At 43.6% G+C, this 23,795-nt stretch overlaps 1 protein-coding gene across 1 annotated transcript in view; it reads left to right on the top strand.

The window, feature by feature from the left end:
* Nucleotides 1–844: 844 nt before the first annotated feature.
* Nucleotides 845–23,795, top strand: part of LOC144136543 (uncharacterized) — a 39,227-nt gene continuing 16,276 nt past the window's right edge. Inside the window, exon 1 of the mRNA XM_077668938.1 lies at nucleotides 845–1,126. The gene's annotated coding sequence lies outside the window, so the exon portion shown is untranslated. The remainder of the gene's footprint in view (nucleotides 1,127–23,795) is intronic.

Genomic DNA, 23,795 nt, shown 5'->3' with positions numbered 1-23,795 from the left:
CCAAAATCACAAGCACGCACCAAGTGACCTCCCATTTCACACTGACACATATAAGGTACTATTCACTTTCTTCGGACAACTGCATGCGAAGGAAATACTCAGAACAATTGCATTACTAGCAGCTTTTTGTCACTTACTGAAAATCATTTCTGTGCATCCGAGTTAATATTTTAGCGCGCATCATTTCGTCGTACCTACTCTCAACTGTTTGTGTATTTTGATGTTCAGATTTTTTTTTGGTCAACTGGAGCCCATTTCATGTATAAACGTTGACTATTGTAGTTTACCGTTGAAATAGTTTACATATAAATTGGAGTTGCAACAGTAGCATGACAAATTTTAATTCCAGAGTCATTCCTAATGACTATGTCATAGCACTTGTGTCGGTTTATACTGCAATTTTTTGCCAACTTGAACGCATTTCTTGTGCTTGTCTACCGTAGTTTATCATTTAGATATTGCTACATGATTTGGTTTGTAATGGTATAACCCACATTCTGATTACTGAGTTAATCTGATTTAACTGTACGTAATGTTTGCGTCCGTCCTTTTTTGTTTTGCAATTTTCTACAACGATATTTGGTTAGATTGACAGTGCCAAATAAATAAACACATGATTATTTCCCTTAGTTTGACAGCGCGCATTAATCTTGCTATGCATTTGAACCACGATTGTTGACCGTTTGAATTACCCGCACTTTTATAGTTGCCTAAAGTTACCAACAGGCGGCGCCACAAGCTTAAAAGAATCGTTTGCTTCAGGTGCTCTAGATGTCGCCACATAAGTTTCAGCGGACGCAATCTAAAGGGGATTTCCCTTCGTGCATGGACGCGTGAAACGACATGTCCTGCGAATTATCTCATATTTCACGCTTCATAAAGCATTTCTAATCCCATAGCTGCGAGATATTTTACGTGATGAATTTATTGTTAAAAAATTTTGCGCATTAGGATCATTTTTATTTTTTGCTGCAAAGAAGTTTGTAACCACTTAGTACAGTTCATGCGGATGGGCCTCAGAAGCGGGGATTCCTCGCGTGGAGCTCTGAGCTGAGCGTTTGCAGCCCGTATCAGAGGGAACGCACGACACTTCGCTGAAGCAACGCGCGCGCAGTATCAACCAACGGTAAGCTGACAGTGTTCTTTTGACTTACTCATGCGTATGAATCGACCGAGTATTGTGTTTTGCATCGCGTAGGGCCGGTTGAGTAAGACTGCCTTTCTGCAGGTGCGTTATGTAGTGTTTGTAGTCACCTCACTGCGTGTACTCATGCAGTGTACTGGAGCTGTACATTTTAGAAAACCCTATTGTTTTTTGTCCAGTCTTTTTTGTAGCGATTTATTTATTTATTTACATTAGGAGTATATGTTTGGCGTATTTTCTGAGACATGAAAAATGTGCTCTATAGAGGTAGGGTTATCCACGTGTGTTCATTTCCACGCAAATTGAAATGCTAAGTAATTCTCCCAAAAGGAATTTGCGACATTCCATGCTTATTTCTGCCTATGTTTATGCTGGTCGAAAAGAGAATAGAAGAGGCATGCTGTCTTTCTTCTATACTTTTTATTGCCAAATATCCTGGAAAAACATCAGAATCTCGTTTGCATCGTCTGTTTTCTGTGTAACCTACGCGTGAACGACACCATTGTAATGGTTATACTTTTTTATTAGATGGCGTGTTACGTAAAATAATTCAAAACCTTCATTGGCTCTTATATACCAACGTTTGGTCTAATTATCCTCATTGAAAATATAGAAAAATCTTCGTGTATATATGCGCAGCATTTCTATCGGCTGCGATGTTGTATTCGCCGCAAGTTTTAGTAAATCGTAGCTCAAGTTGAACCGAAAATACACCTTTTTTACTAACTGGCAGTGTTGGCCTTTAACCGCTGATGGCAAAGAAACACCGGCCATTGCTTCGAAGTTGTACTGATGTATGTGCAAGGGCTGTCTGTCTGAAGCTGGACGTCCCTTGGGAGCGCATACGTATTTCCTACCGTTGAGTCACGTCATTACGCGTAATAGAATTATTTACTTTGCAACGTGTAAAGATGTTTTAGGCAAAAAAATCATGCATCTTCAACTTCAAAGAGTGAACGATGCATCCTTTGGGAGCACGGTTAACCACGAAGCAGCGGCGGCTGGCTTTTTTGCGCGTTCGGTACGAGGGGCCGCGAAGATCCCGACATTTCTTTTGCACTGTTGTCTGTGCTTCACTTGGTGCCTTTTGATGTTTACGATCAGTTATGCTTTGAGTAAGAGGTTTAAGCGGAAACAAAAACAGGGGAAAAAAAAAGAACCCACGACTTCACTCACGCACTCATGTTACACAGGCGGGACTCGTGATAACGAGACCCCGCCTGTGACTCTCTGCTCTTCATGTGTGTGCGCGTGTGTGCACCGTTGTAAGGGGGATACGCAGTCGCCCCGCCGTCGGCGCATTTTCATGAGTGAGCAGCGCACTGCCAGTGATCGCCTTCATTTTTTGCCTGTTTGGGCGCGTCATTGTTGCCGAGCTGTGTTCTTTGTGCCCCATTCCATAGCAGCCTGAAGCAACCCAGCCAACCAAGTTATGTCCAGTGGATATTAATATATCCTCCACAAGATATCAGATGTCCATACGATGTTCACAAATGCTCATATTACATCCATGTAATGTCCATACAATGTTCATTTTGATCATAGTGGATGTCCATATAATGCTCATATTATGCCCACATGCGACGATTCCTAGACATTCAGAGGATGTTAACCAGATATTCTGCCAATCGATTTTCAGGTTGGGGGCTGGATGCTGTACCATTTATTTTGTGTGCTGTACAGCTTACAACAAAACAAATATGATGCAAGATATGACAGAGAGATACAAAGCAAAAACCAACAGTTGCTTATTACACAGCAAAACTTCAATATTTTGTACATGATCTGGGAATAACATTTCAAATAACAGGTGCATTATGAGAAAATTACACACTGGGCTCTGATCAATGCAATAACATAAACATGTCACAAAGAAGTGTCATTTTCTGGTATGCAAGTTACTTGAAATGTCATTTCCAGTATGTGCAAGATAGAACATTCATGTGCAGTGAAGTCATTAGTTTGCACTCTCTGTGACTTTGTGATCTCTCATCATACTCATTCTGTTCTTGTAAGCTGTACAGCACATAAAATAACAAAGGGTATTCAAACAGCTGCAGTTCTCGTTTCTTCAGAATATAAAACCTCCAGGCAGTACGCAGGCAAGGAATATGCACAGGCACAGGCTTCGAGTACAAAACATCAAGGAATTCAATCACTTGTTTTGCCCTCAGCCATATTGTTATTGCCCAGTAGCCACAATGATCAGGGTCTGTTGCTGTCCATTCTTTTACTCCAGGTCCTCGGAGGCCTGTGAATATAACAGTGCATTGTGTTGAACAGTAGTAATGACACAGCAGGAAATATGGACAAAAAACGGGCGCACAAGAATATGCAAAAGCTAATGTTTCATCCAACTGGCTTAGTATCTTTTCTGAAAAGTAATGAGGAAAAAGCATGCGGTAGAAGCCAAGTACACAAACGTGCATCCCCTATAACCTTTAGCCTTACCAGAGGTAAGACTAAATCCAGACAGGGGTTTTAGAGTAAAAAGATCACATGCAATAGCCTGAATGCTTAACATGAAGAAAGAAACCCAAGCCTCAGCAAACAAACACAAGGATGACAACCAAGAATTTCAAGTACATATATGCAACCATACTTTTGCAATGAAGTTAGAATGTGCACAGCAATAGTGAATAATGTTGTCTGGCGACTGCATTCAAATAAAACTCAAGAATGAAGTGGCAAATGCCTTCTCAAAGCAGGCCCTCTATCCACTAGCATCAACAGAGTCTCATGACATGATTGTTACCCCATTTGCACCAGCTAGTGTGACGTCGTAGATGAAAGGGGATTAACCACTGTGGCATGATAATCGATCCCCACCTTTGGATGGAGGGACATCTGTCACTTCGTTTTCAAGCCGTATCCAAAAATACTGCAGTGGGACAGTGGTGCCAATCACAGCAGGCTTTCAGCAGGAATGAGAATGCGTATATCACCATATTGGGTGACGTATGCTGACTTCAGGAGGGTGGTTGGTGCATGCAGGTATGAAGTAGCAGGTATGACAAAGTGCGATCAGAGCCAGTTGTGGTGTATTGAAAAAGACAGGACGCCTTATGGCAAAGAGTGAGGGAGGATATTTGGTTTTTCATGTCTATGATGTTTGCAGTAAGCAGGCAGGATGAAATGCATTGAGCAGGTGTGCACATTCTTGAGGGAATTTATAAGGAGACCAGCCATGGCCCAAATAGGACAAGAATATTGTAGATTAAGCCAGATATAGGTAGGCCTTTTCAGTTTCATTGGAAAAATTGTGCAATAAATGCAGCAGCATGCAACTAGATTTTCATGTTAGGTAGTCAATATTAGACATCCATGAATTTTTGTTAAAGGTTGTAATATCTATGTCAAAGTACTTGTATGCTAGGGAGAAGTCGAGGTGACTATATTTTGAAAATAATAGGGACAGGGTGACTGGTTATGAGAAATGGCTTGGTTTGGTTTATGGGGGTTTAACGTCCCGAAGCGACTCAGGCTATGAGGGACGCCGTAGTGAAGGGCTCCGGAAATTTCGACCACCTGGGGTTCTTTAACGTGCACTGACATCGCACAGTACACGGGCCTCTAGAATTTCGCCTCCATCGAAATTCGACCGTCGCGGCCGGGATCGAACCCGCGTCTTTCGGGCCAGCAGCCGAGTGCCGTAACCACTAAGCCACCGCGGCGGCTGGTTATGAGAAATGCTCAAATTTATAAAGTAAAGCTCCACGCTCTAGCGAAACCATTACACAGTGTTAATGAATTTAGTCCGAAGTGATGCAATGTTAGAACTATCCGAACAATTAGCAGCAAAAAATAGTAGAACTACAAACAACACTGAATGAACTGCTAATGCAGGTCAGAAACAATAAACATGCTAAAGCACATTATTGACGCATGCCTGAAAGGTTGGGAAAACCATGAGCTGGTTGCATTAGCAGTCATATGTTGTGTAGTTAAAAAGGAAGTCCGTGATCCTGTAGAGAACCAAGTAGTCAATGTTGCGGTGCCTTAGTTTTATTACAGAAATCTGTAGCTTAACGGTGAGAAATGTCTTGAAGACATCTAAGAACAAATCTCTTTCCAAACCCAGAAGCTCCAAATGTATGTTAATCATTGTTGAACATTAGAAATTGTTTTTCACGAAAGAATTTACGGAATTGAAGTTGGGACAAGTGGGAAAACAGGTTTAAATGAAGCGAGTCAATGAGGCCAAAGAAAAGTGACTGATTGAATTTTTGTGTGTTATGTGAGGAAGAAAGACGCGGCAGTAGTTGGTAATTGGCCTGTAATTAATGAAGAACTAGAAAATATTCGGTGAAAGCTATTTGCTTTCCGTAGTCATGACTATAACTACCTAAAAATGAAGTACGAAAAACAGTTTCATACCAGCTGTGGTTAGGGCGCTCGACTACTGATCCGGAGTTCCCGGGTTCGAACCCGACCGCGGCGGCTGCGTTTTTATGGAGGAAAAACGCTAAGGCGCCCGTGTGCTGTGCGATGTCAGTGCACGTTAAAGATCCCCAGGTGCTCGAAATTATTCCGGAGCCCTCCACTACGGCACCTATTCTTCCTTTCTTCTTTCACTCCTTCCTATATCCCTTCCCATACGGCGCGGTTCAGGTGTCCAAAGATATATGAGACAGATACTGCTCCCTTTCCTTTCCCCAAAAAACTAATTATTATTATTATACCAGCTGTTTGTCTTCATGACGCAAAATGCATCTACTGAGTGGCAAGATGCATGAGGCTATTGTTTCTCTGAACATGTTCTCCAAAATATCTGAAATGGAACAGCAAAGAAAAATGGTCACGCCCTGCTGCATTATACGAGGTTTACAACCAGCAACTCTCATTGTATACATAAGATGTAAACCCTTGTTGGGGCACACAATCAGCAGCAAGAATTTTCACAGCACAACTTTCATTCTACGCACTGTAATAAAATAGAAAATTTCAGAAAAAGCAGTCAAAGCCACAAGCTAATTATCTTGAAATGTGCTACTGAAATAAAAGGAAATTACAAGAAGCGAGAATAGACCAAGTTCCCACAAAAGTTTAAAAGCACAAAGATGAAGAAAAAAAAATTCCGGGTACAAAAAATGCAGAGTTAGACACAAGCGCTTGACTAAACGAAGGCAGATAAGAGTGTATTTGGCGCTGTTAGCAAATTTTACAGCAACACAAGATCTGCAAAAACTGTCTTCTTGAGCCGCCGGAGAAAGGAAACTGACCCCTCCCCACCCCTTCCCCTGTAGTAAAGGCCATAGCATGCCGGACGGCCGGAATATGCAGTGGAATGTGCGCCATCAAAGTGCAGGCTATTCCAACAATTGTTAGAGGGCACAGCTAACTGCCAACAACTTTGCCTTACAACTGAGCACTGAAGTATCATGCGTGCAGGCTGTTAAGGCAGAGAAGTGGCACAGAGCGCAGCCATTCCCGCGAAACTACTTCGGGGACAAATCGAGCCACAACTAAACACCACAGATTTTAAATCCATGTCTGCACTCCATGAACTGATATACCTGATGATGAAATTGCCAGTATGAAAATTGCACAATGCCACAAACGAACACTAACGCTTTGTTTGACAGAACAGTGTCATAAACACTCACCATTATTGCAGTTATCCGCGTAATCCTCCAGTACTTCCACCAGTGAGGGCTCAGGACTGTGTACAACATGCACAACAAGCTTGCCGCCACAACGAAGAAAATGTGAACTCGCGAAACAACAAATAAAAACTTGCGAAGAAACGCTGAAAGAAATCACGAAAACGTTGCGGCCGTCGCAACAAAACTGGTAATGGCGCTTGGATTGGATTGGATGTGAAGCTAGCGTCGCGGCTAATGACGGTGCCCATGGCCGTTAGGCTGCCCAGTGTCAAGAGAGTTCTAATTATTGTTCTGGTCTTGAAATCGCGGCGTTTGTGGCTGTCGGTCTAACTTGAGCAATTTCTTTAAATAATCATACCGTACATGCATTCGCACGCATAAAATTAAATAATGGCGTGCAATAGTCGACTGCTTGAAATAATTAGTTCCTGAAAATGTAAGACTGCAAAAGCAGGAATGATTAAAATCTAAAGGTAGCATAATTTCAGCATGTTCATGCCTTCCAAAACAATATCTAGTTCTGGTAAGTTGTTAGCACATTTCCAAAACTTTCAATGTGCTGAAAGAACATGCATATTCGAATATCCTCTGAATATCCACTAACTGATATCTGAATCCAATAGTCCCCTCAACATGCAGAGGATATCGATACATGGACATTGGACGTTAGGACCATTTGTGGATATCCTCTGCATATTCATGGTTTACTGGGAACGCTTGCTTGAGCACCTTGGTGCTCCAGGTACGGAAAAAAAGTTGGGCCAGTTAATTCAAATTCTGGAAACATTATCCAGCGGCATCGTTTCCGTTGTGTCAGTGTTGCAACTCTTCCAGCGAAAGCAGCGGTGACGTATTACTTCTGTGCTCTTTTTCGTGCACCAATCACGCTTTGTCTTTGACGTCGTGCGCGTATGTCAGTTTTTATGATCGCATATTAGCACCGAAATATCAGCAGCAAATCTGAGTTAACAGTGACCACCTTTAAGACTGTATTACTCCAAATGCAGCGAAAAGCGTATGTGGCCTCTTTCATGCACAATTTTCCGTTACGGGTCTTTCCTCGTAGTGAACGTAGTCCTAACCGAACCTGCACCCGACACCCGAACTACTTTTGGGGCTGTGGTGACCTTTTTGTACGTTTTGGAATTCAGCGCGCCTCGGTGACTGTTTGTACATGTCAATTTGCACCAGGTTATGTCATTCTCATTTTCCTCAGCTCGCTGCAGTCCACTCAGTTACTTATTTACTCTTGTGCTTGTTTCTTTAACTTAAGAACGAGTGTACCCTTACACACAGACACCAGGACAGAAAAGATTTTTTTTTCGTAAGCATTCGAAACATTGTAAAAATTATCGAAACAAGAATATGTCTCCGATTTATTGCCACGTACGCCCGGAGATTGCCAACGAAAAGATGTTTTTACGAATTCGTGTTTACATGCATTCAATATTCCCTGGTACTTTAGCTTCCCAAAGAATTCCGCTTGCTGGCCATTTGGACCTTCGGTCATTTGCTCAGTTCGAACAAGGAAGTGTTTTAATAATTTCTCCTGATTTCAGTCGCTTCAGGAGACCGTCTGGTGAAATTGCGAGGGCCCGGGTTTATGCTGTCGAAAGCCGACAGCACGACGGTTAAGATGGAAGCTGGAAGACAAGCTGATCAGTACACTTCTATAGAAACGTCTGCTGAGCGAATAGCACCAGGATGACAGAAAAAGCTGTATGAGGTGATGCCACATACGATTTACATCAGTGTTGTTCAGAAGCAATGCGAGCGAGAAGCCTTCAAATTTTGCATTCGTGCCACCATCGAAGCACTCGCTAGGCTGTCGACTCCTCGAGGCTGAATGTGACAGCGGGATGAGGCAAGCAGAAATGAGCCCAGCACATTGGGTGCCGTGCTCACTTACCACCTGCTGCTGGACCGACGTGCACGCGAGGAGACCGTCGTGAACTTTCTTGCGGCTACGTTGGGGCTAATCGTCTACACTGCATCGGAAATTGATGGTCACGGGCAAACAGCATACTGGATTTCGAAAGAGATTTCAAAGGTCATTGAAGAGCTTGGCAGTGACAGTAAGTTTCCTGTACAGTTAAGGCAGTCTGTGCAACTTAAAAGCTGAATATGAGTGATCACAACCCAGCGTTAACCCGCGTCAAGCTGCTCGTTTGCTGGACCCACGCACCTAACTTGCTTTGTATGAAAGTAACTAAACTATTGACGCTGTAAGAAGTTAAGAAGTCAAAATTTGTGATGAGGTATATAAGTAACTCTCACGTAACCGTAACGTCATAGTGCCAGAATGTTTCCTGGATAAAAAAGAACTGCGTTTTTTTTTCCAACTAGGAAGCAAATTTTGTATGCATATAAATAAACGGTCGGGATGGAACAGCAACTGCTTTAAAAACTCAGTTTTAAAATTTCCAAATCGTGCAGGCGTTTTCTCATGCAAGACAGAGCAATCCAACACTTCTGATATCGTCTTCGCTTTATCTCGGTTAAAACGGAGCGCAAAAGGCACAATACGACAATACAGCAGGACACTAATTCGTTCCGCAGTCGTGTAACCCTATTTAATGAATTTGAAAGTAATTATGATTTAATGGCTTAACCCCCGAATTATTTTGCAATTTATTCATCATGTGAAGCGCACGTTTATGTTTTTTTTTCATCTGACACACCCAGCCATCTCAATTTAAGTGTTTACTGCAATATACAAGGTGTTTCACCTGAGACTTTACACATTTTTTTAATGCCTTTTCGAGTTAGAAGACCGCTTTTTTCGGCTTAGCATTATCAGCGGTGCAGTGCATCAGAATACAGCTAAGGCGTGCTAACTAGCAAGCTGGTTAGACAATGTTCAATAGTTAACTTCAACTATTACAATAGTCCTTTAATGCTATGCTATTACCGTTAGCCTAGCTCCTTAATTATTGAGAGGCGTGTAGCACACCTTAAGAAATACGCAGATCAGTTTTTGTATTTCGAAAGCGCGATTACCCTCGGCGCTCTGGCCCAACAAATTTTGGCTATTTCGATGAGTTACGTGCACTAGAGAGGTTGCTTTACCTGCAAGCTTCTAAAAAAAAACGATGTATTCTGGCACGATGTAGCCAAAATTTGTTGGGCCACAGCGCCGAACATAATCGCGTTTTCGAAATACAAAAAACTGGTTGGATACTTCTTACGGTGTGCTTACACGCCTCTCAATAATTAAGGAGCCTAACAGTAATAGTTAGAAAGTTAACTATCCAATATTAGTTGACCAACCTGCTAGTTAGCACATCTTAACTGCATTCTAATGTACTTCACCACTGACAATACTATGCCGAAAAAAGCGCTCTTCTAACTCAAAAAGGCTATTTTTAAAAATTGTGTAAAGTCTTAGGTGAAACACGCTGTATGTTCATTATGTTTGCTAAGGGCTGCAAGCAGTGCCCGTTTTTTTCCCAACTTTCCACCCCTCAGGGGGGAGGGGGGGTGGATGTTTTTTTTTTGTTCCAAAGTTCTCATTTTTCCGAGCCCGCCTATCGCTAAATGGGACTTCTTTTATCATTATTGCATTGCACGTCAATATATCAAGTATACAAAATAGATCTGAACGTTAACAAAGAGAAATAACCTAGAAATAATGCACAAATATAAACTACAGTAAAGGTCCATTACATTAAACAAACGATGTTCAATTCGTTAAAGAAGGCACATACCAGATACATAAAATCCTTACAATATAGGAGGAAAATTCCTGGATAATAAAAAACTAACATATATAATACTAATTATATTATATCATATATGCTATATTATTATAATATATTATGCAATGCTATAACTAGGGGTTGGACTTCTCAGTTGAAAGCAGAAAATAAATTATTAAATATAAGCTTACCGGCTTAGAGCAAGCTAGCGCCCGAGCTGCGTTGAGTGGTAGGCCCATTTTGACGTTTCACAGGCGGCTGCCCGGTTGGGCGTCTATACGCTCACGTGCATACTCGGCCTTCTTCTGCTTGCGGTCTGATCGCATTCCCAGCACACTTCACGGACTCCAGGGCCCGTTTGCACGAAGCAAAGACTGGTCTAGAGCCCAGTGTTGTCTTATTCGCGGTCTAAACCCTTCGTTAGTTTTGAGGAAAGGAAAGGTGCATAACTGGCTCCCTGGGTCAGTGGACACCGCAATCGCGCTTTGAGGGGCTTGGCGCTGGTGTCCACCTAACGCGTGAAGCATTGCATGACTGACGTTGTACCCCATTAATTGCTTCTACTAAATGACTTGCGCAAAGCTATTATGGCTTTCGCTGAAAAGCGTAACAGTACGCCAAATTAAATTTTCGGAATTAACCGAAAAATGTCAGTATCCTTGACATCCACGCCACAGATTGTTGGCTGTTGTGAAGAAAGGAGAAAAAACTACGGGGACACTTGAGTGGATTGCGACAGCATCAGATTTCACATTTGTCGCAGTTTCTGTTGCAACTTCTGCGTATGTTTGCGCCAGTGGACGCTGCACTATAGGTACCCTTTATGCTGCGACAGTGCCGACACTTGCATATCTCACATTTTTTCCCGATTTTTTTTATTTCGATTTACTATCTAAGTTACTGTGTAGAAACTAGGTTGGTCACAACCCGGTGGGCAGGTTGTCACATGATTTCTCCCAAACAATCATTAATTTAATGGTCACCTGTCGTGGTGTACAGGTTAGGATGACGTCACGAAATAACGTTACTTCTCACAACCAATCAGCTTGGACTATAAGGGCATGCTGTGATGACGTCTCAATGTTACGTGGCCTCTCTCGACCAATCATTGAATTTCGACTCGGACAGTGGCAGGGTTTTGGTGTGACGAAAAATCTAAAGCTGTTCGCTGGCTTTTTAAATGGCGATGTCGTTTTCTTCGGAAAATCACGGCTGTATGTTCGACGATATGTGCCTGAATTACTGGTAAATCGGCTACTAATCGACTACGCGAACTGTTTGTTGTCGACTAAGTAAATAACTACGAAATCATTGTAGTGGCTTCCCATTATTTTCATTAGAGAGGAGTTTATCAAATAGGATATCACGATTAATACAGTAGAATTCCTTCGTGAAGTGAAGTCAATAAAATACCGATACACCCGGTTTCTCTGTCGATTTCATCCTTGAATGTACCTGTAAGTGCAATTAGGGCCAGGTTAGTTTAATAGCTGCAACAGAAGCCGAACTGTATTTGTGTCAATAATATTTTCTTCTGTAATTCTAAAGGCGCCAATCAATTCATTCCTCAGCAACCTTGTCAAAAAGGGATTATTGAGGCAGCTGTGCAGTTAGAACAGAATGCTTTATTGCCCTTCATGAGAACCAGGATTACTTTACTATGCTTTATTTCCAGTAGAAAGGTGCAAGTGCTGATAAGTGTATTCAAATTATATGAAAAGAGATAATCAATAAGGCCAATAATGTCTGCAATATGCGTGGCATAACATGAATATTCCCGAGACCTGAATTTGTAACTTTAATATGTGGAACAGTAGCACGGGTTTCGAGTGGTGACGTTGTAGAAAGAAAAAAAAAATTCTCTGCGGTTTGACTACTGCTGAACCTGGTCAGAGAGTGAAAGCTGTGGTGTATCGGGCAAGTAGACGCGGCTTGGCGTCTGTAACGTTGAGTGCGTTCATCACGCCGGGTAGGCAGCGCGCCCACCCTGACACCCTGGCAGGTGGCAGTTAAATTATAGGTTGATCGCGAGAGGTTGGTCACCCAATGAACGCTGCGGCCTATTGCTGAAGTGTCGCGTGTCTGCCACAACGTTGTCAGCGATAATGCATGCAGCCCACATCTCTCTCTCACCACCACCACGTACCTCAAAGCGCGATTGAGGCGTCCACAGACCCAGAGAGTCAGTTATGCGCCCTTCATTTCCTCAAAATCATCGGAGTCTAGAGCTTTGTCTGCGCCAACGCCAATGAACACAATGAACGCTGACGGCCTATAGAAACAGAGGCGAGCGCCCGGTTTCGGCGGCGGCTGTGTGTCGTCATAGCTTTCACGTGGTTTTTCCTCTTCCTCTGCTCAAGGTCAAACTCGCGCATACGGCGAAGAAGCTACGGAGAAGAGCAGTAAAGCTTTCGCTTTAAAAATAAATTTGACGTAAATATTCAGAAATTTGGCAATTTACTCATGGATGTACTTACAGGAGTATAAGAGGACGAGCTATAAGTTTTAGCAATATGAGTAGTCTCGGTTAAAGCGCTTCCATCGTGCTGAATCTCAGTTACTGTTTCCTTGCAGGTGCTATTGCCTAAAAGTTGGTTTAGAATATTCCATTGGTTCCCGAAATTGTTGCCGATTTGCAAAAGAAGCTTCATCTGGTAGTCGGTTCTTTTGGTAGTATACAGTAAAAGCGAAAGTGTGTAACTGTAGTTTTCCTAACGCTCCAGTAATGATAAGTTAAAAGGTTGTGTTTCTGTTTTTAAATGTAGATTATCCCTTAACGAAGGATTTTTAGCAAAAATAAGGCAGTCCAAGGGTTTTGCGAATAATCATTTTTTTTCTTACATTTAACCGAGAAAGCTGGACTTGCCTATAGATACGCCCAGTCATCTACGACTATGACTGAATAATAATAATAATAATAATAATAATAATAATAATAATAATAATAATAATAATAATAATAATAATAATAATAATAATAATAATGATGATGATGATTGGTTTGGGGGAAAGGAAATCGCGCAGTATCTGTCTCATATTCGTTGGACACCTGAACGTGCCGTAAGGGAAGGGATAAAGGAGGGAGTGAAAGAAGAAAGGAAGAAAGACGTGCCGCAGTGGAGGGCTCCGGAATAATTCCGACCACCTGGGGATGTTTAACGTGCACGATGTCGGTGCATGTTAAAGGTCCCCAGGTGGTCGAAATCATTCCGGAGCCCTCCACTGCGGCACTTCTTTCTTCCTTCACTCCCTCCTTTATCCCTTGTGTTTCTGTTTTTAAATGTAGATTATCCCTTAACGAAGGCTTTTTAGCAAAAATGAGGCAGTCCAAGGGTTTTGCGAATAATCATATTTTTTTTCTTGCATTTAACCGAGAAAGCTGGACTTGCCTCTAGATACGCCCAGTCATCTACAACTATGACTGAATAATAATAATAATAATAATAATAATAATAATAATAATAATAATAATAATAATAATAATAATAATAATAATAATAATAATAATAATAATAATAATAATAATAATAATAATAATAATAATAATAATAATCAATCAATCTTTATTTTTCGGTGCCCAGGAACAACCCAAAGGTCTTGGTGCTGGTACACCATTCACACGCACAAAATGTAAATTTGTCTTCCACAAAGGAAGACACTCAGGGGAGGTAATGCAGCAGTCAAAGCGATAGAAAAAAAGACATATAAACTAGGCGTGACAGCAAGCATGAAGCAAAAAAGTGAAAACAAGAAAACAGCGAGAACAGCGGTAAATGAAAACAGCTAGAACAGGCAACAGACATATAAACAACTAATGAAACAATAAACGAAGAGAATGAACACAAGAACGACCAATAACAGCCAAGTACAGCATATAGCAAAATACAAACAAGAATAAAGCCAATACTAATATGAACGAATAAGAAACCTCTCAAATACAAGCTAGAAATACAATCGTACACAATAAGAAATGTAATTAGTGAACGCGTTACAGACAATCAGGCGTGAGTACACAGTATTAAAGAAATAACATTAATGAAAACAAGTAGACGTGATGAACAATTAAGGAGAAAAAAAAACAATATAATACCAGTGCAAATGCACAAGTGTAGTAAAGTCAAAATGCATGAAAGGGGAAGTTATGTATGAGAAAAAGAGTGCTCAAAGTGGAACGTCACGGACATCCAATATAAAAGAAGGGAGAGAATTTTCGAATATATCAAGGTGAGGACAAAGAGAATTGAACAACTTTTGCATTCTGTCCAGAGGGAAGAGGTAGTGCAGGAGCGCAGAAACTTGGAATGGTCTGAATTCCCTTATGCTCTTTCGCGGCACACGCAAAAGGATACGCGCTAGGAGCTGAGGGCATAGAATGTGACCATGAAGAAGTTTATACAAGAAAATTATATCTGCCCTCACGCGACGGCAGCTAAGAGAAGGAAGCTGCAGTGAGTTACTCCGCCTGGGACGAGAGCTGGAAGTTTTGCAAGAAAACCGATGTTGAAATATGCGTAAAAACTTTAGCTGAACTCTGTCGATTTTTTCACAGTTCGACTGGCAAGTGCCGTTCCAAACAACAGACGCATATTCCAAAAGCGGCAAGCATATGGAGAGGTAGAGCTTTAAGAAAGGAAGTGGGGCTCGAAACTCTCTCGAAAGCCTGCAGATGAAGCCAAGTGTACGCATAGCCCGCAGAGCAATGCGTTTTGTATGAGAGGAGAAGCTGAGGCTGCGGTCGAAAAGTACGCCGAGGTCATTAATTTCATCAACCCTCGGCAGCAGCCTACCATTCACAGAATAAGAGTAGAGAAGACTGTGCGTTTTACGCGTAAATGAGACAACCTTGGTTTTAGATGAATTGAGAGTGAGCCCATTCTTCAAGCACCAATCAGAGAAGGCGGATATGTCCGATTGCAAAGACAAGCAATCATGAAGAGTATGTATTGCCTTGAACATTTTTATATCGTCCGCATAAAGGAGAAACGAGGAGTTTTTGACAACGGAGGAAACGTCATTGATAAAAACAGAGAACAGAAGCGGGCCTAATACCGAGCCCTGAGGAACTCCGCTGGTTGGAGTGTAAACAAATGAGGTCTGTCCATTTACACTGACAAAGCAGGACCGATCAAGAAGATAGTTGCATAGGAGGGCTACAATTGAAACGTCGATCTCAAACAGCAGAAGCTTTTGAAGAAGTAATGAGTGAGTAACAACGTCGAAAGCTTTGCTCAAATCACAGTACACAGCGTCTACCTGACTCCTCTGAAGGACTTCAGCTGATGTATACGTCATAAAAGTCACAAGGTTAGTTGTAGTAGAACGACCTTTTATGAAACCATGCTGATTATGTATGATTAAATGTTTGAGGTGGAAGGAAAGTACTTTGTGCAAAGCTAGTTCAAAAAGCTTAGAGGTTGCACAAAGAAGAGAAATGGGGCGGTAGTTCGAAACATCAGATTTGTTTCCTGATTTGAACACAGGGAAAACACGCGTCGTTTTCCACACGCGGGGGAAGGCAGAATTTTTCAAACAGTTATTAAATATCGTGGTTAAAACAGGAACGAAGGTACTACTGAAGGCTTTTATTATGGCGGCTGGAATGCCATCAGGTCCAGGGGACAAAGATGGTTTCAAACACTTAAGACTCTCACTCACTAACTTCTCGTCAAGAAGAACGGAATTAGGTGCGCCAGCTGGAAGGCATACAGAATCGCAACGTGGAGATTTGTACACGGAGGAAAAGTGTTGAGCAAAGCCGTCAGCGACATTCCGAATTTCATTTCCATGAGAGTCAACTAAGTGAATATGACTATCAGATTTATTCGAACGCTTGCGAACGTATCGCCAGAATTCAATAGGACGATTAGAGGCACTATTCTCTAAATATTCAAGATAGGACTCATGATCCCGCTTGTACAGGCGTTTGCAAAGGGAACGCAAGCGGCGAAATTCTTCTGCCCATGTATCCAGCCCAGGGCATTTCGCTTTATGGTGGGCCCGCTCCTTAAGTTTCAGCGCTGCTCTAAGTTCCTTGGAAAACCAGAACGGAAACTTGCTGCGAGCAGGAGTATGCAGAGGTATGTACTGGCGCATACCATTGAGAACTATTTCAGTGAAGCGGCTGACTTGTTCGTCAACATCGCTGATTTCGTTTAAAACGGACCAGTCGACAGAAGAGAAAAAACCAAAGAGACCAACATAGTCGCCAAGTGCGTAAGCGAAACGGGGGGAATTCCCCGCACGATTTGAATTAGCAGAAGGTGGGACAGAAACCGAAGCCGTTATTAGAATTGGAGGATGAAATTTGTCACAGCGAGTAAGTGAGATGTCAGATGTCGAGACTCGAACATTTTCAAAATTAGATAAACAAATGTCAAGAACATTACCACAACAGTTTTCAATTAAATTGTGTTGCTGCAAGGTGTTAAAAGCTGTGAAATCTAGAAGCCGGTTGCACTTACTAACTACATAATGATTGTTGTGAGAATATGTAAAGGTATTCCAGTTAATACCTGGAGTATTAAAATCCCCTAAAATGAGTAGTTTGTGCTTGCTATGAGAAGTGATAACATATTCGATAGAATGTAGTACATCGTCGTAGGCAGGAGGAGGCAGATTAGGGGAAATGTAGAAAGCTGCCAATAAAAGTTTTTGATGTCGAGTTAAAGTGAGCTCTAACCAGACAGATTCCTGGATGGTTTCCAGGTCGGAACGCCGAACGCACTGCACGGAACTGTCAATAGCAATGAGCACTCCCCCTCCCTTTTGTTTAGAAGCTGATTCAGGGCGGTCACTTCGAAAAACAGAATAGTTATTAGGAAAGAAGTCACCTGAGCTAACTTCGCTAGACAGCCAAGTCTCAGTAATTACCACAGCCGAATAACAAGAGGCTAATACATTGGAAAAAAATACAGGTCCCTTAGTCCGAAGACCTCGGGCATTTTGGTAATATATATCCAAATTAGGGTTGACTGAGATCTACCGTCAGCTCGGAAGGATGCAACATACCATCCAGGAGCTTTCCACGAAAAGCCTTGAAGATGCAGCCCGTAGGCCACATAGAAGGGTCGACAAGCTGATCGTAAAATTCCGCGCCGACTGTGAGGTAGAAGGACGAGTAAGAGTCATATTTCGTTTTCAGCTGCCGGCAGGAAAGGGGGGTGACGTTCACGGACTTCAGATGATTCGTCAGATCAGCCGACGTCGTCTCAGGGCACAGCTTGGAGACGAAAATAGCCTTCGGGCGCTTCTGAGGTCTGGCGACGTTCAGACTGGATGAGCTCGACGAGCCAGTGATGGCTGGGCTTCGGTGCTTCTTCTGCGCCTCAGGCGAATTAACTATAAGTGGGGGAACAGATGCAGATGTCGGGCAGGTGGCCAAATCAGCTGGTGCCATACCACAGTGAAGGGCAGCAGAGTAGCTCTTTGATGGCTGGAACATACGGGAAGGACTGCTCGCGGACAGGGGCTCGACGAAAGGCGGGTCACGCTGGGATGAAGCAGGGCGCCTCGCAAGCTCCTCGCGTAGGCTGCGAACATCAGCCCGCAGAGAGGCAACGACCTCGGCCTGGAGAGCGAGCGCCCGCGAGTTGTCACCACGAAGGCGCTCATTCTCCTCCCGCAGCTGGGCGACCTCGTCGCTCAGAAACGAGATTCCCTCAAGTGCGTCGAGGAGGAGAGCCCGAAGCGAGGCAAGCGCACCGTCAGGTTCGCCCGTCGGGGAGGAAGTGAGGGAACCGGTCGGGTCGGTCGGGTGATGGGGCTGGTGGGCCGTGGAAGAAAGGAATGCAGCCGCTGACTCGCCACCGTCGCTAGGCTTAGCACCGCCACAAGACGACAAACACAGATTGCACATGAATGGTCGCGAGCCGGACTTCAAAAGCTGCAGCTCGTCGTCACTCCAAGTGACACACTTCGCGTGTACACGTTTGTTGCAGTCGGCACAACGAAAAAACTGCTGCTTACCAAAAAACGGACGGGAGCAAAGGAAATGGCGCAGTATCTGTCTCATATTCGTTGGACACGTGAACCGTGCCGTAAGGGAAGGGATAAAGGAGGGAGTGAAAGAAGAAAGGAAGAAAGACGTACCGCAGTGGAGGGCTCCGGAATAATTTCGACCACCTGGGGATCTTTAACGTGCACGATGTCAGTGCATGTTAAAGGTCCCCAGGTGGTCGAAATCATTCCGGAGCCCTCCACTACGGCACTTCTTTCTTCCTTCACTCCCTCCTTTATCCCTTCCCTTACGTCGTGGTTCAGGTGTCCAACGATATGAGACATACTGCGTCATTTCCTTCCCCAAAAACAATTATTATTATTATTATTATTATTATTATTATTATTATTATTATTATTATTATTATTATTATTATTATTATTATTATTATTATTATTATTATTATTATTATTATTTAAGCATAGTCGTAGATGACTGGGCGTATCTAGAGGCAAGTCCAGCTTTCTCGGGCATCACTTTTAATTGTGAAGTAATTGCGGAATATTCCAAGGTACTGTTCTGAACATATGGAAGGGAATGGTGTAATCTTCCAGCGTGTAGCAAAATCTTGGTTTTAAAGTTTCTCCTGCGCTAGAGCCGAATAGTTAAGGATGACGCAGAAATCCAATGGGGTGCATTGTTGACAATAAATAGGAGGAAACTTCAAGCGTCCCTAGGAAGGACCTGCGGATATATTGATTGTTATGGTGAATTCTTACGATATTAAAAAAAGTGCGTTCATAAACAACATCCTGTTGAAAGAAGCGCTTATCCAGAATTCCTGGGTATGTCATAGATGAAAACTTGTGTCACAAGACTGCGCGTAACCTAAAGGTGTTACTTGTGAGCAACCTGTATTGGTGATAAATTTCCGGAATTTAATTCTATGGGAGTATCATTTGGAGACGAAACAAGACTCAGATGATCTATTGCAAAAACGAAGGGCGACCGGAAAATGGTCAATGATGTATGTGCGAGTAACAAATGCTTCGATGGAGACGATGAATTTGTTAAAACGTAATCAATTAGAGTACCAGTGTTGCCATTGACACAACAGGTTTGTACGTTAAAGGGCAACTGAAGAAGTTTTAGAATTCGATTAGTTTAAACGAGTCGAATGTGTGAAACTTGCAGGTAAAGCATGCGATTTTTTTTTTTTGGCTAGAATTTGAAATGGTGGCGTAATCGCTGACTAAAGCCGCGCCGGCGTTCAGGCTTCTCTGCAGTGCACAATGAAGTGCAGAGGCAGCATGATGACGTCACGTACGGCGTCGCTAAGTTTCCAGCGAAGAAGCGGTTGCTTCAGGGAAGAAAACGAATGCCATCGAAGGTGAAGCTCACGAAGCATTGTTTGGCGGCATCGGATGACGGACGGCAGCATGTTGACGAAGCCAGCGAACAACTGAAATTTCGGCAACAGTGACATCATGACAAGTTTCCCCACACTCCTACAATGCAGTGAGGAGAAGCCTACTCATTGCCGCGCTTTCAATCGGTGATTACGTCACCATTTTTAACGCTAGCGTAAAACTGTTCTGCCTGCTTTACCTAGAAGCTTCATAGATTCCAATTATTAAATAACATCGAATCCTCAAAAAACAATTTCATCTTCCCTTTATTTGTTGATTCTTGCCCGTAAGCGCGAAAATAGTTGATATAATCATTGCTATAGAGATGATTAGTTATTATGACATAAGGGCAACTATGGCCAAAGAGCGCAATGGCACAAAGTATTTGCGGTTACACAAGGTGGGTGTGAGAGACCCATTTTCCTAGCATTTCACCCTAGATAAGCCGAGCACCAGGCAGCAGAAATCTGGTGCCCATTGCATCATCGGTGGGTACCCTCGGCACTGGGGATCGAACCCCGCACCTGCCGCATGCGAGGCGGATGCTCGAACCGCCAGGCCACCGCGGTCGTATAAACATTGCTCTGAGTAGACCTCTCGTCCAAAATGTTAATAATATTCCGTCAATTATTATGACATTCCTGTTTTCAAATGATAGTTTATGTCGGATTTCGCCCAGAGTGCAGCAGATATCTGGAAGTGAGGAACTTGGGGAACGGTATATCGAACCAATAATTCTATTTTTTCGATCGATACAAAACATGAAATTCTGTAGTTCTATCCATGTGCCTATATTCGCAGCACGGTGCAAGATATAGTGCAGGTGAGGACACTGTGCGGGCGACGCACTGGCCTCAAGCGACCAGATAAAGTACCAGCGGCGACATCCGAACCGGGCCGCTGATCGCAGCGTCAGTGACGATGAAGCGATAAAACTTCGCCGGAAGATGAGAACATAAATGAACTATCTCGTTGCGATAGCAACCATGCAGATATCGCACGGTACGTTTACGTCACAAAAGCCGTTCGCACGGCATGAACTGTTCCTTGCGCTGTCGCCAGCAGCATCGTCGTGGCAATTTAAGCAAGCCGAGTGCGGCTCTTGTTCGTGTAGCAGGTTCAAAAAACCCGCCAGAACCCACCGCCTTCTTCTCCTTCAACTAAACCAGCGTGAAGCCGGTGCTTCACAAAACTGCAGTTGGCAACGAAGCGGTACGGAAACAAAGCGGCAAAAGTGTTTTCTTCTTTTCATCGGCAACAGATTTCGGGAAAATGGCGTTCACAAAGCGCGCATTCCCCATAGAAAAGCATTGCCTCTCATTACGGCCCGGGCCGCCGAGCGAACAGCTATCTCGTGGCACTTCTGGAAACTAGGGGACTATCTGAGAGCGGCGCGGGCCGCTGTCGGCTCACCTAATATCTTCGACCGTGGTTTGCAGTCAAGCAGGTTTATATTCAAGTCGAGCTTTTTTTTGTAATCTATGCCAGAACGATCAAAAATAGCTGTACCATCATGATTGGATGTGACGATGAAAGTACTCAGCAATGTATAAAGGGAAGCCATAAATATTTTGATCGGAAGTGTTAGGCCATGTTTCGCAGACACAGATTACAGTAAGTGGACGACGTGGGAAAGAAAGAAGTGACTTAAACTCATTGTGGTGTTTACGGAGACTGCGCGCGTTAAAGTAAATGACTGATAGGGATTATATGCGAAAGAATGAAGCTCCGTAGTGTCTATGTCAGCCATGCGGCGTAGAGTGGTCTACTAGAAAACGCTGAGGTCCGATTCTTTTCGAATGCGGAATACTTTCCTAACAGCAGTCTTGCGCACCCTGATTGGACAGTCGTTGGTCCATCAATATTGCCAATGTTTTTCCTTCTTGAGACTGAGAGCTTCTGCGAAAGGCTTCCCGTCAAAAGTTGGGTGGTCCTTTATGAAGATACGATTACATGAGGCTCCATGAAAACCGAAGCCATTTGTATGCAAACGTGTCTTAGGGCCTTCGCTGATAAAAGAGCCTTTTTTCTCTCCCCGCCCCAGTAAAGAGCTTCCTGCGCCGATAACAACATATTTTAGCAGAAATTAAGATAACATGTCTGATACAATGCCCGATCATCGTTCATAGTCAGCAAGCTAAAGATGCCTGAATAGATCCAACATTTCCTTTCATAAAGTTGTATGGCGCAAGGGAACGAACACAGGAATACGCAGAGACAGAAAGAGCGCCTCTGTGTCTTCCTGTCTCTCCTTCTCTGTATCTGTGTCTTCCTGTGTTGCGTTCCCTAGACACAGGAAGACACAGAGACAGAGAAGGAGAGACAGGAAGACACAGAGGCGCTCTTTCTGTCTCTGCGTATTCCTGTGTTCGTTCCCTTGCGCCATACAACTTTATGATGAACCAACTAGTCCAACAGCAATTATTTCCTTTCAGCTTGTGTAGTATGGACTCTGCTTCGAAAGATGGGACTGAAGAGTTTTTTTGATCGCCGTGACACAAAGGGAGCGGCGCCCCTCTAATTATGGCGCAGCATATAAAAAAACTGCAGAAACGTGAAGTGCATCCTCAGTGTCTGCGCCGAAATGTACTTCGAAGCGAGGCGAGAAGATGAATCATGATTCGCATCCACAAGGTCGCCATTCGGTCGTTGCGAGAACAGGCGGTGCACGCCGCCACATCCGATAAGGCACCGGGCTCGCATCTCGTCCAAAGTCAATTTGCATTGGTCTCGAAGTCGGAGGTCGAATGTGGTCTAGGACCAAGCACCAGCGACACTAGTAAGGCTGCGGAACTGAAGCGCAAAAATCAAGCATGCGGACAAATACAAATAAGAGAAAAATAACTGGTTATGTATTCGTGATTTACAACCACTTAAAACACGATTTCAATCACAAGTTTTTTAAATGTTTTGGTTCTGTACATTTGATTCGAAGGTACAACTATTTTTTATAAGAAAAATGAAAATTGGTTTTGAGGAAAGGTGGAAGAAAGGAAATGACGCAGTAACTGGTAACTGCCTCACATGTCTCCATGGAGGAAGGGAAACTCGGGAGAGGCCCTCGCTATCCGAGCTGCACGTCAACAAGTGTGCCGGAAGTCGTGTGTTTTCGCAGACTGCTTTGGCCGATGGTGCAGCCAATAGTAACGCTGGGCGCAGCGGTGTCATCTGCTGCACTGGCTGCTGCGCATGTGCAAGCGCGCTGAGACGACGGCCAAGTATATAGGAGCCAGCTTCAGAAAATGCTACATAACCGCCTCTCATCTTCTCTTTCCTTCCTCCATGCATATCTCGGTGAACACCCGAACCGCCCGAGCCGCGCCTCAAGGAAAAAGGTAAAGGAGGGAGTGAAAGAAGTAAGGAAGGAAGAGGTGCCGTAGTGGAGGTCTTCAGAATAATTTCGACCACCTGGGGATCTTTAACGTGCGCTGACATCGCACAGCACAAGGGCACGCCTTTTGCGTTTCGCCTCCATCGAAACGCGGCCGCCGCGGTCGGGTTCGAAACCTGGTACTCCTGCTCAGTATAAGAAAATATTTATTTTCGCGTTTCTCATGGCAGCGGGCAGCGGCTCTTAGGCCATCCACCTTGACTATTTTGTGGCTGTCTTGCCAAAACTAAAAGGCTTCAGCTCAAGTTAAGGACAACGCGGCAAGGTATGGAAAGGAAAATGATAGAGGCAACGTTACGAGACAGGAAGCGGGCAGAGTGGGTGAGTGAACAAACGCGTGTTAATGACATCCTAGTCGAAATCAAGAGGAAGAAATGGGCTTGGGCCCGGCATGTAATGCGAAGGAAGGATAACCGACGGTCCTTAAGGGAAGCGTAGCAGGGGGCGACAGAAAATAGGTGGGCGGATGAGATTAAGAAGTTTGCGGGGATAGGGTGGCGGCAGCTGACGCAGGACAGGGTTAATTGGAGAGCTATTGGGGGGGGGGGGGGGGGGGGGGGGGTTGCCCTGCAGTGAACGTAGTCAGGCTGATGTTGAGATGCTGAAGCTGA

Source organism: Amblyomma americanum, chromosome 1 (genome assembly GCF_052857255.1).
Source record: "Amblyomma americanum isolate KBUSLIRL-KWMA chromosome 1, ASM5285725v1, whole genome shotgun sequence".
NCBI classification, from domain to species: domain Eukaryota; kingdom Metazoa; phylum Arthropoda; class Arachnida; order Ixodida; family Ixodidae; genus Amblyomma; species Amblyomma americanum.
Note: the sequence above shows the minus strand (reverse complement) of the source record. Positions and strands in the feature narration are given on the sequence as shown.